Source organism: Pholcus phalangioides, unplaced genomic scaffold (assembly GCF_987345545.1).
Source record: "Pholcus phalangioides strain wild (caught in Gottingen) unplaced genomic scaffold, Ppha-v1.0 ptg000008l_1, whole genome shotgun sequence".
NCBI classification, from domain to species: domain Eukaryota; kingdom Metazoa; phylum Arthropoda; class Arachnida; order Araneae; family Pholcidae; genus Pholcus; species Pholcus phalangioides.
In genome coordinates this window covers 920306-933511 of record NW_028301601.1, presented here as the reverse complement: position 1 = coordinate 933511, position 13206 = coordinate 920306, and positions in this window count along the sequence as shown.

Here is a 13206-nt window from a genome sequence, read left to right as displayed (position 1 = left end):
ATCCGATAGAAGATCCTAAAATTTAAAGAACACTTGATTGTATAGTTGAAGATCATTATCACAAGAATGGCACGAAAGATGAGAATCTAATAATATTGCAAACTAGACTTCACACACATTATTGCTCAGTTTTTCGATTAGCTTTTTACAATTTTCATAAAGTACGCCCAGGGTTGTCTTAACATTGTCATACGCCCACATACAAAGCTATTTTTCTGAGAGAGGCACTACTACATAGCTAAAAATTCCTACCTACCTATTTGCATATTTACTCTTGAAAATCGGAACCAGATCTAATTGTCACTTGGTTGCCAGAAGTTGCTCAGGTGGGCCAACGCAGTAAACCAAGTTCTACAGAATAAGGACATGATTTTTGTGGGTCGTTAGTGGATCAACTGTGTAGTTTGATCTATAGAAGTAAAAGAAATGCTACCAGGTGTAAATTACAAACTTGAGAATGTATCTAAGGGGCCGTTCAAGTATTACGTCATCATCGATGGGGGGGGGGGGGGGGTTCCCGATTTGCTGACTTTTGATGACAAGGGAGGAGAGGGGGGGGGTTGGATAATGCTTACGTCATCAACCACCCTTTATGAAAATATGAGTTAGGATTCAAAGGGGCAGAGCTGATGACGAAATTTTACTGACAAGGGGGAGGGGGGTAGGGGTTCAAAAATGGCTAAAAATTTGCTTACGTAATACTTGAACGGCCCCTAAAAAGAAAAAATACCCAATATATAACGGTGATTCGTCAGAAATAAGATACCTACTGGCAGGGCAACTGGATACTTGGTTAGCCGGGGGCATCTGTCGCGTGGCCGGCTAAAAGTATCATGCACATAGATAACTTTGTATATACTAATATTCATGTAATAAAAATCCAGGGGGTTTTTGGGGTCGGGCTTGTGGGCCCCTCCCGGTGGCTGGATGGCTGCCTGGGGGGGGGGTGCTGCTGTAGATCGCAGAACACCCTGAAGACCAGCCCTTGCAGCTGTGGTCTTAGTCAGAGGGTTGGGGGTGCCGGGGGGGGGGAGGGCGCGTCCCGGACACTCTCCGGGGGGCCGCCCCTGATTCTCGCCCAGCACGACCCAACCCGCATGGGTAAAAGGCTTATATCCCGGGAGGGACAGAGCCTGGGTCGTGTCTGGTCTGTCGAGGCAACTACTCATTTAGGCACCCCCCCCCCCCCGTAATGCTGAAGGATAGGTTGAATGGTTAAATTTGCGCCCCCTTTTGTGATGCGTCTGGGGTACCAGACCAGCCTGCTCTCCCCCCCCCCCCCCATTACTTGCAGCCCTGCCTGTTGATAATATTATGGCCATTCTAAGATTCAATGGTTTCTCCTTGGAGTGTTGGTACAGCCTTTATTAATCAACCGTTCGTCGTAGTGGTATGGTTCTAATTTTAAAAATTCTCAAAATGTGACCAGAAGTTACCCTGTACGAGTTCTGAGGATGAAAATACAGTGTACACAAAATGAAAAATGAAGATTTTTATACGATATCCACATCCCCTTCCCCCCCCCCCCCCGTCCTCCAACGGGGGGTCCTCCGTCCCTAACTTCCAATTAGAGAGTTGCTGCTTTTTCTCTTCTGAGCCCAACAACATGTTTTTAACTGCATTATTCCCTGAGACATTTAAATTCAAAAATGGAAGACAGGTCCGGGCTTAGGAGAATTTTGCGGCCCAATGCAAAAACAATTTTTGGGGCTCCGTATGAAACTTTTTTTGTAGTTGCTCCCCGACTTACAAACTTTTCGAGTTACGGAAGTAAATCTTGAAGGGGAATTTTTTTTTTTTCTATTACTCTCATTTTTTCATTATTTCAGGAACGCGTTGATAGTCTGGATCGTAATCAAACCCGATCCATTGAGAGGGAATGACATTTAAATTAATTTTACAAAATTCATAAATTATTAATAATAATTAGCGTGGGGTCCACCTGTCGTATTATGGCTCGAAACGTATTGAACAGGCATAAATTTTGTCGTACTTTTAAAGCGCTTCATCATCTCTTTATCAAATATACGTTGCAATTCGATAACTTTGATCATTTTTCGAATTTTTTATTGCTGTTTTTGTTTAATTAACGTAAATTAATAGAAGTAAAGGAATCAAGTACTGGAATTCCATGACCCCCACAAGAGTGGGGCTGACAGGCAGAATCGTCTTAAGAGTATCATGGGCTCCCGAGCCAAGGGATTTTTTTGAGGCCCTACCTGAAAAATTCTCGAAAAATTCAACTACGTCTCGTTTTTCTGAGGCACCTCTTCTCTCGAGGACCTTCGGGCATTGCCCAGGGTGGGGGAAGCATGCGTTAAGACGGCACTGCCTAAGGTTCGCACCAGGCGTTCTCTTTCTTTCAGTTTTGAATCTGGTAACCCTATTTGAAGACCACATAATCCGTATTTTCATTTGTTTGTTCGATCATCCATATTGTCCGAATGTTTTTGTGGAAAGAAATAATTATTTTTTCAACGTAAAATCGATGATTGCAAATGTACGAATTTTGTTACCAAAATTTTCGTCTCATAAAAAAATTTTATGCCAAAAAATATAACAAAGAGCTTTCCCTATCTGTCTTTCATCATCGCATGAGTTGCCTGAAATTTCGAGGTTAAGTGGCAGCACCAATAGTATATAAATCAACCCTCCGGAGAGAGTATGACGTCAGCGGTCTCCGCCTTGGCAGTATTGTGAGAACGGTGTCCCCAAACATCTTTCGTCGGAACATCACGTGACTCGGTGAAAACAAACACGATCCTCCGTCAGTGCCGTCTTAACGCATGGGCTCACCATGCCTTTTCTCTTGAGGCCCGGGGGCCTCACAAAAACGAGATCTGGTAAAAATTTTCTAGAATTTACCATGTAGGGCCTCAGAAAAACCGCATGGCCCGTGGGCCCATGATGCTCTTAAGACGGTCCTGTCCCCCGTTATTTTTTTATGGCATAAATAGGAGTTTAAACCAATAACAATAAATTAAAAAATAATTTCAGCATGGACGAGATAATTCCAAAATTAATTAAAGTTATAATTTCAGCATTAAAGAAAGATAATTTCAACATCAATCGAAGAAAATATTCTAGAATTAATGTAAGAGATAATTACAGCATTGATAAAAGTGATAATTCCACAATTAATGAACGAGATAATTCCAAAATTAATGGAAGAGATAATAAAGTTAATGAAAGAGATAATTCCAGCATTAATAAAAGAAATAATTTCAGCATTAATGAAAGAAATAATTCCAGAATTGATGAAACAAATAATAATTAATAAAGGAAATAATTCCAGAATTGATGAAGGAAAATTCAAGCAATTATGAAAGAAATTATTCCACATTAATGAAAGAAATGATTCTCCAGTATTAATGAAATAAATAACTTAATCTTTTTTCACCTTTAGATCAGTTCTCTATCCTTTTTTTTATATCTTTAAACCCCAATATTTAGAGACCGAACTGTACATTTCTATGGAAAAATTGCCAGGTGGGAAGTTTGTTTTGACCGGGGCACGTAATTTCCTTGCATTTGATGTCGCTGCAGTCGCGGTGGTTGGATGCTGCTCCCTCCAGTAATATAATCTCTGTCGTCTGCTTCTCTCCAGGTTACTTGTTTTGGGCGTCTCCTTGTGTCCTGAAAAAATAACTGAACTGGCAGTTCGAACTTCCAGTTCTGTTTGTGAGCTTAGCTTGTAGGGAACCGACTTGTCTGTCGTCTGCTCATTACGAGGCTCTTTGTTTTAGACGTCTCCTTATGCTCTAATAAAATAGCCGAACTTATAGTTTAAATTTCCAGTTCAGTTTATCAGCTTTGTTTATAAGGAACTGAGCCGAATAAAGAATATAGTTTTCACTTTAAATTTCATCATCCTCACAAGAGTCAATTTTAAATTTAACATTAGATGGCAGCACATTACTATAAAGTGGAGTGTGAAAAAATTCACTTTTTACGATCTTCCCTGTCGTCGTCTGCTTGTGTGTAGGTCCTTTGTTTTGGATGTCTCTTTGGGTCTTGAAAAAATAACTGAACTGGAAGTTTGATCTTTCAGGTCAGTTTATAAGGAGCAAAGCTGAATGAAGGATTTAGTTTTTTATACCTGAGATTCGCCATCACCACATAAGGCACTTCTAATTTCGAAAGTAGGTAGCAGCACCAACAATATTTTTAAAAATGAATATCTTAAGTATTCTAGAGTATTAAATTAATTTTAATTCCCTTAAAACTGTGTTAGTGCCATTGTGAATTCGCTGCAAATGCTACAAGGCAAAAAAATAAACTGCTTTAGCGGACGGCGTAAAATTTCGAGTCAGCCGGTATATACGGGTGTTGTCATTGCGTAACGCAGTGACAAAACTGTTCATGTGAACATAATAATGATTCATTATCAGGATTTCAAGCCCCTCGGATAATATAAATAAAATCAGATTTTCAAATAAGAAAATTATCAGTTTGTTGACTTCAATTCTGTGGTGTTTGGTCAGAACATGATAACTCCAAAATCACAGTTTTGAGATATAAGCATTTTTCATTGTCATTTAAAAATCAAAAATAAAGCATACACACTAATACAAATTTTTATATCATACATCAGCATGTTTTTTAGCCGTACGCACGTATTTGTGCATTTATCTCACTTCTAATTAGTTATAATTAGCGAGACTTACTTTTAGATCAAAATGCCATTTTTTGTAGATATCATGTTCTGACCAAACACCACAGAATTTCGATACGGTGAAAATCTGATATTTCGTTGGATGACAAGCTGCCTTCAAGTGGCTTTTTGGTGCATAATGTGCCGCTCTCTCGCAGGCGAACGAAGCAACGTGCGTGTTGGCTTAAACACAACACAATATTTCACATAATAGTCTGTACTATGTATATTTAATGTATAGGGCGCATAGGTAACGGGGATATGACATTTTACACCCTCCCAAGTAGTCGCCTGACGTCAAATTTGACTTGAAAATTTGGTCATTTTCTCTGAATGACGTCAGTCAAAAAAAAAAATCACGTCATTTCAAAGTCATTTAATGACCACGAACAATAAAGGTCAGGAAATAACGTGATTCTTGATGACCTTAATGAAATATCAGGTCATTTCATGACCTTATTAGCCATGAAGGTCATGAAATGACGTGATTTTTTATGGCGTAAACGATTTTGCGTCATAAAAATCACGAATTTCTTTCCAACTGAAAAATTCTGTTCCGGATGAAAATATCAAAATTATCCAAAATGTTTGTTAATGAACCTTCAGAGGGTGTTTCAAAATTACCCTAGGCCTATTCGTTACTGGTTTTCACAAGATAAATGAAGTACTTTTAATTGCGATTTTGTTTTGAATGGAAATGCAAAATTTTTCAATGAGTAATTGTTCATATAAATTTATCAACGTACGTTATACAAATTATAATTGCATCCATATAATGTTTTTTACGGACGATCAGAAGATCTGTGAAATCTGTCAAAAATTCAAAAAGATGCAACGAATTCATTGATCTAAAAAAAATGAATTTTTTAAAAACTTTTTTAATTGATAATTGTAAATAACGCAAATAATTATATTTATAATTATATTACTATATTTTTCATGGATAAAAAAATAAAATAAAACGAAAAAATAACTACCATCAGCTAAACTCAGCAAGAGATTAAACGGTAATTGTAATATAACTAATCAATACTTTTAAAGTCTTCATTAAATAACACCAGATGGTTCATGCTACGATAGCACGATCGGTTAAGGCATGGCGTGAGATACATAGGAACTATCCGGTGATAAACTAGGTTCGATTCCGACCTGCGCCAGAAAGTGATACTTTTTTTTCCCCCCCCCCGCCTCTTCAAATAGCGCCATCTATCTTCTGAAAGTCGAACTATTTGCAAATGGTCATTTTTTGACGTCATTTTTGACGTTTCCAAAATGGACATAATGACCATATTATCACGTCATGTTTGAGGCATTTTATGACTTCCAAAAAACGTTTTTATTGACGTCAGGCGACAACTTGGGCTGTGCCCCAAAACCCAATCGGAAAGTTGTTTCTCGGTCTCCAACAAAAACATTCATCGTTTCTAAGTGCAATATTCACTGAGATATTCGAAGAAAGTTGGAAAAAAAAATCATTAAATGCGAGGAAACCATTCTACCCGCATTTAATGTTGTTTTTTCCCCAAATTTCCTCATTTTTTCGATTCGCAGGTGAATATTGCTCTTAGAAACGTGAGATTATTTTATTTGACATCGGAAAAGACAGAGAAACAACTTCTTAACTGGGTTCTTTGGCACACGGGGATGGTATAAAAAGTTGTTTTTTATTTTATTTTATAACTATACAACCCTTTACAACATGAATGATTTATCTGAGTTGGACACGTGATTTTGATACTTTTTCTGGTTTGGATACTTTTTCTGGTTTGGATACTTTTTCTGGTTTGGATACTTTTTCTGGTATGTCTTTAAGACTAACGGCTCGCCAGTAAAGTGCCATACGCCCTGTTACCCATGCAGTCTGCATATACACGTAAAAAAATAGTTTGAGGCGAAATACAGTCGACTCTCGTTTTAACGAATACCGTTATAACGCAAAAAAATATCGTTTTAACTTAAAACTTTTCTAATCCCCCGGATAAGTTTACATAGGAACAGTATAAAAATCTGAAATTCCTTTGTAACGAAATTTCTTTATTACTCCGGTCTCTTGGAGTTCATTATAATGGGGTTTGACTGCATTCCCACCAAAAAAATCTGATATTTCTCCACTAAAGTAATTGAACTTTTGCTATTTGATCTGAAAACAGTCCTTTTTATAATGATTATGTCATTTTACTTTTATAAATTTAGGAAGGAAACAAAAGGAAGAAAGGGTGGGGAGAGAAAAAGGAAAAATGGTCAAGAGGACTTCGGTTAATCTCTGTATATATATATATAGTTTTCAATATCAAATTATTTCATTTATACGAAGCACAATTTCAATTATTTGACATTTTCATTTTGACTCGAACCCCAAATCTTTGACATTTACGGGTGTGGGTCATAATCCCGACAGACGAAATCCCGACAAGTCACAATCCCGACAGACGAAATCCCGACAGGTCAAAATCCCGACAGGGTCGAAATCCCGACAAGTCAAAATCCCGACACGGTCAGAATCCCAACAGGGTCGATATCCCGACAGGTCAAAATCCCGACAAGTCGAAATCCCGACAGGGTCAAATTCCCGACACGGTCAAAATCCCGACACGGTCGAATTTAAAAATTCAATTTCGCCGTATAAGCCGCACTTCGTGATTTCTGTCGGGATTTGAATTTCTCGCGGCGAGGGGCGTTGGGGCGCCGATGAGAATGATAAATTGGGATGAAATAAATTTTTCAAATTTTAATTTCGCCGCATAAGCCGCACTTCGCGATATGTATAAAATTACATGTCTTGACAGCTTAATTCACTGATTCATCGCCGAGCCGCAACCACTGAAGGTCAGACCCGTATCTAGAAATTCCATTCGGGGGGGGGGGGGGACAAGGTGGTCAAATAATATATTTGGCCATGTTTTAACTTATTTCAATCATTTTCTCTCATTTCGAAGGGACCGGATCCCCAATGCCCCCCTTCTCACTACGAAGCTATAAACATAAAATTCTGTCAATAGTTTTATTTTATACTGTTGAGACTCCCAAAAAAATTTCTTAAAATTCTATCTCTAAGTTGGTCTTAAGGCTTTGAAGAGAGTATGCAAATTGTGTGGTAGTGTAGTTGCATACAGGGTGTCCTTTAAGAGTTAGTACGGCCATTGTCTTCTCAACCATCCGTGGTAGTGATGATTTCAGTTTGAAAAAATGCTCAAAAGGCGTTCAAAAATTACCCTGTACCAGTTTTGAGAGTGAAAACACAGTGTGTAACAAAATAAAAAAATATAAATTTTTAAAACTTCTAATTATAAAGTGACTGCACCGTATCTCCTGAGACCAACAAAAAAAAAATCTAAGTTGACAAGTACAATGTTCGCCGAGATATTTGAATTCAAAATTCGAAGGAAAGGTGGAAAGGACAGCATAAATTTGGGGAAGGAGCGTTGTCGATTAGTTTTTGCTGTCTTTTCATAACTTTTCTCCAGTTTTCGAATTCAAATATCTTAGCGAATATTGCACTGAGAAACATGCAATTTTTCTGTTGGCATCAGGAGAGACAATGCAACAACTTTCAAATTGGAAGTTAAAGGACGGGAAATCAAAGAAAAATTTAGATTTTTTTGTTTTGAGCCACACACACTGTATTTCCCGAGGATGATATCACTTTCCGCTATCTATACGAAGGTTTCAACGGTTGGCTGATGCGAGATGAAGTTAGGAAGGAAAAATTCACCTGTGCTCTTGCTAGGAATCAAACCCACGTTCTCGAGCTTTCTGGGTGAGACCACTAGACTACAAAGGCAAAGAATATCAATTTTTCCTTGGAACTTGTATGCGATGAACGGTCGGACCTAACTCAGGCCTCTGGAATCACGAAGTGCGGCTTATACGGCGAAATTAAAATTTGAAAATTTATTTGATCGCAATTTATCATTCTCATCGGCGCCCCCACGCCCCTTGCCGCAAGAAATTCAAATCCCGACAGAAATCGCGAAGTGCGGCTTATACGGCGAAATTAAAATTTAAAAAATTTATTTGATCGCAATTTATCATTCTCATAGTCACCCCAACGCCCCTTGCTGCAAGAAATTCAAATCCCGACAGAAATCGCGAAGTGCGGCTTATACGGCGAAATTAAAATTTGAAAAATTTATTTCATCCCAATTTATCATTCTCATCGGCGCCCCAACGCCCCTCGCCGCGAGAAATTCAAATCCCGACAGAAATCGCGAAGTGCGGCTTATACGGCGAAATTAAAATTTGAAAAATTTATTTCATCCCAATTTATCATTCTCATCGGCGCCCCAACGCCCCTCGCCGCGAGAAATTCAAATCCCGACAGAAATCACGAAGTGCGGCTTATACGGCGAAATTGAAATTTGAAAATTTATTTGATAGCAATTTATCATTCTCATCGTCACCCCAACGGCCTTCATCGCGAGAAATTCAAATCCCGACAGAAATCGCGAAGTGCGGCTTATACGGCGAAATTGAAATTTTAAAATTTATTTGATAGCAATTTATCATTCTCATCGTCACCCCAACGCCCTTCATCGCGAGAAATTCAAATCCCGACAGAAATCGCGAAGTGCGGCTTATACGGCGAAATTAAAATTTGAAAAATTTATTTCATCGCAATTTATCATTCTCATCGTCACCCCAACGCCCCTTGCCGCAAGAAATTCAAATCCCGACAGAAATCGCGAAGTGCGGCTTATACGGCGAAATTGAAATTTGAAAATTTATTTGATAGCAATTTATCATTCTCATCGTCACCCCAACGCCCCTTACCGCAAGAAATTCAAATCCCGACAGAAATCGCGAAGTGCGGCTTATACGGCGAAATTAAAATTTGAAAATTTATTTGATAGCAATTTATCATTCTCATCGTCACCCCAACGGCCTTCATCGCGAGAAATTCAAATCCCGACAGAAATCGCGAAGTGCGGCTTATACGGCGAAATTGAAATTTTAAAATTTATTTGATAGCAATTTATCATTCTCATCGTCACCCCAACGCCCTTCATCGCGAGAAATTCAAATCCCGACAGAAATCGCGAAGTGCGGCTTATACGGCGAAATTAAAATTTGAAAATTTATTTGATAGCAATTTATCATTCTCATCGTCACCCCAACGGCCTTCATCGCGAGAAATTCAAATCCCGACAGAAATCGCGAAGTGCGGCTTATGCGGCGAAATTAAAATTTGAAAAATTTATTTCATCCCAATTTATCATTCTCATCGGCGCCCCAACGGCCTTCATCGCGAGAAATTCAAATCCCGACAGAAATCGCGAAGTGCGGCTTATACGGCGAAATTGAAATTTTAAAATTTATTTGATAGCAATTTATCATTCTCATCGTCACCCCAACGCCCTTCATCGCGAGAAATTCAAATCCCGACAGAAATCGCGAAGTGCGGCTTATACGGCGAAATTAAAATTTAAAAAATTTATTTGATCGCAATTTATCATTCTCATCGTCACCCCAAGGCCCCTTGCCGCAAGAAATTCAAATCCCGACAGAAATCGCGAAGTGCGGCTTATGCGGCGAAATTAAAATTTGAAAAATTTATTTCATCCCAATTTATCATTCTCATCGGCGCCCCAACGCCCCTCGCCGCGAGAAATTCAAATCCCGACAGAAATCGCGAAGTGCGGCTTATACGGCGAAATTAAAATTTAAAAAATTTATTTCATCCCAATTTATCATTCTCATCGGCGCCCCAACGCCCCTCGCCGCGAGAAATTCAAATCCCGACAGAAATCGCGAAGTGCGGCTTATACGGCGAAATTAAAATTTGAAAAATTTATTTGATCGCAATTTATCATTCTCATCGGCGCCCGCACGCCCCTCACCGCGAGAAATTCAAATCCCGACAGAAATCGCGAAGTGCGGCTTATACGGCGAAATTGAAATTTTAAAATTTATTTGATAGCAATTTATCATTCTCATCGTCACCCCAACGCCCTTCATCGCGAGAAATTCAAATCCCGACAGAAATCGCGAAGTGCGGCTTATACGGCGAAATTAAAATTTGAAAAATTTATTTCATCGCAATTTATCATTCTCATCGTCACCCCAACGCCCCTTGCCGCAAGAAATTCAAATCCCGACAGAAATCGCGAAGTGCGGCTTATACGGCGAAATTGAAATTTGAAAATTTATTTGATAGCAATTTATCATTCTCATCGTCACCCCAACGCCCCTTACCGCAAGAAATTCAAATCCCGACAGAAATCGCGAAGTGCGGCTTATACGGCGAAATTAAAATTTGAAAATTTATTTGATAGCAATTTATCATTCTCATCGTCACCCCAACGGCCTTCATCGCGAGAAATTCAAATCCCGACAGAAATCGCGAAGTGCGGCTTATACGGCGAAATTGAAATTTTAAAATTTATTTGATAGCAATTTATCATTCTCATCGTCACCCCAACGCCCTTCATCGCGAGAAATTCAAATCCCGACAGAAATCGCGAAGTGCGGCTTATACGGCGAAATTAAAATTTGAAAATTTATTTGATAGCAATTTATCATTCTCATCGTCACCCCAACGGCCTTCATCGCGAGAAATTCAAATCCCGACAGAAATCGCGAAGTGCGGCTTATACGGCGAAATTGAAATTTAAAAAATTTATTTGATCGCAATTTATCATTCTCATCGTCACCCCAAGGCCCCTTGCCGCAAGAAATTCAAATCCCGACAGAAATCGCGAAGTGCGGCTTATGCGGCGAAATTAAAATTTGAAAAATTTATTTCATCCCAATTTATCATTCTCATCGGCGCCCCAACGCCCCTCGCCGCGAGAAATTCAAATCCCGACAGAAATCGCGAAGTGCGGCTTATACGGCGAAATTAAAATTTAAAAAATTTATTTGATCGCAATTTATCATTCTCATCGTCACCCCAAGGCCCCTTGCCGCAAGAAATTCAAATCCCGACAGAAATCGCGAAGTGCGGCTTATGCGGCGAAATTAAAATTTGAAAAATTTATTTCATCCCAATTTATCATTCTCATCGGCGCCCCAACGCCCTTCATCGCGAGAAATTCAAATCCCGACAGAAATCGCGAAGTGCGGCTTATACGGCGAAATTAAAATTTGAAAAATTTATTTGATCGCAATTTATCATTCTCATCGGCGCCCGCACGCCCCTCACCGCGAGAAATTCAAATCCCGACAGAAATCACGAAGTCCGGCTTATACGGCGAAATTGAATTTTTAAATTGGACAGTGTCGGGATTTTGACCGTGTCGGGATTTCGACCCTGTCGGGATTCTGACCTGTCGGGATTTCGACCCTGTCGGGATTTTGACCTGTCGGGATTGTGACTTGTCGGGATTTCGTCTGTCGGGATTGTGAACGGAACCCGACATTTACACATCATTTTCAACTATCAAATCCACGATGTTTTTGCAGATTGTGAAAAATGCTTTGCTGAATTGGTTTTGCATGCTTATTATTATTTGCATTATTATCAACACTAAAAACCGTTACACCTGACAGATACAAAGAGACGCATTGAGCGGGTTACGGACATTTCAAAATGAAGACTTAAGTGAGAATTTATTACACTTTTCTGAGAAACCAGCAGATGCAGTGAGTCTCAAGTAAACGGATTTAGTGGTCATATACGCCATTTTAGAATTTTTTTTTCTTATGTCCACAACATTGTTCTTGCAGGATTACTACTACTTCACCAACTCTGGCCACATCGCTATATTGCAATTTACTGCCATTAGTGAGATGGGTAGGAAGTGAAGGCGCTGTCGATCGGGGGTCGCCTCGAGTTCATTAGGGAAAACATTTTATCTATATTCTCCCTTGGATTCGAACCCGGGACCCTAACACCAACCTTCACGATGGTAGACGAGCATCTTACCACCATCCTACTCGGGCACTTCTTGCAGGATAGGAAAATTGCATTGAAATTATTTGGGATGTTGCAGGCCAGCAGCAGGCTTACGTAGTAGGGAAGTTAATAGGAAGCATTACAGTATAGATAAAAAAAACTTTAAAGATGTGGTGTCATTCTTAGAAGAAGTCCCAATACATTTTCTGCTTGGATTGCACATAGAAACCAATCAGCAAACCAAATGACGTTAAGACCACCTTAAATATGTTCAAAATCACGTTTTTCCTGTTAAATTGAAAGGAATGACATATGAACACTTGCGATTGAAACAACAGTAATTTTATGCAATTGCAGTTTCTTAAGTTATATAGCAAGGTAGTTTTAAAAAAATTAATTTCGCGGGTATTTTTCCTCATGTATGATTTGGTCTCTTGTAATTCATTATAACTGAATTCGACTTTATTTCTTTTTAGTGGAGGCAATGGGTGTTGGCACAACCCTCCCCAAAAATTCATTGAAAAAATGCCCCAGAGCAATCATTCTTTTTATTCGATTTTTATAAATATATTCCCCATCAGACCACTCAGTGCCGGTTGAAGAAGATAGCTTTGTGCTAAACTAGATAGCTATCCGTCTGTAATTGCATGAAAACGATGGGTTTTTTACAAGCTTTCATTTGTCACCCATCTACTTCTTGGATTGCATTTGCTACCAG